A 228-nucleotide genomic window follows, 5' to 3' on the forward strand; every position below is an offset into this window, starting at 1 on the left:
TGTAACAAAACACTTTATATAGATATATATAAAAAAAAAAAATTCACATCTTATTCTAATAAAACACAGACTCGCCTCTTGCCTGTCTTTATTCTGCAATCCATTATGTACACGCTATATATTTTTGTATTTTACAGGAGTATGCCCTAGTAGTTCATGGGTACCAGGCCGCAACACACCATCTCTCAACAGAAGAGGATGAAGGAAGAAAAAAAAAAAAAAAAGGGG

Source organism: Nanorana parkeri, unplaced genomic scaffold, assembly GCF_000935625.1.
Source record: "Nanorana parkeri isolate BGI_ZX_2015 unplaced genomic scaffold, ASM93562v1 scaffold1324, whole genome shotgun sequence".
Taxonomy (NCBI): domain Eukaryota; kingdom Metazoa; phylum Chordata; class Amphibia; order Anura; family Dicroglossidae; genus Nanorana; species Nanorana parkeri.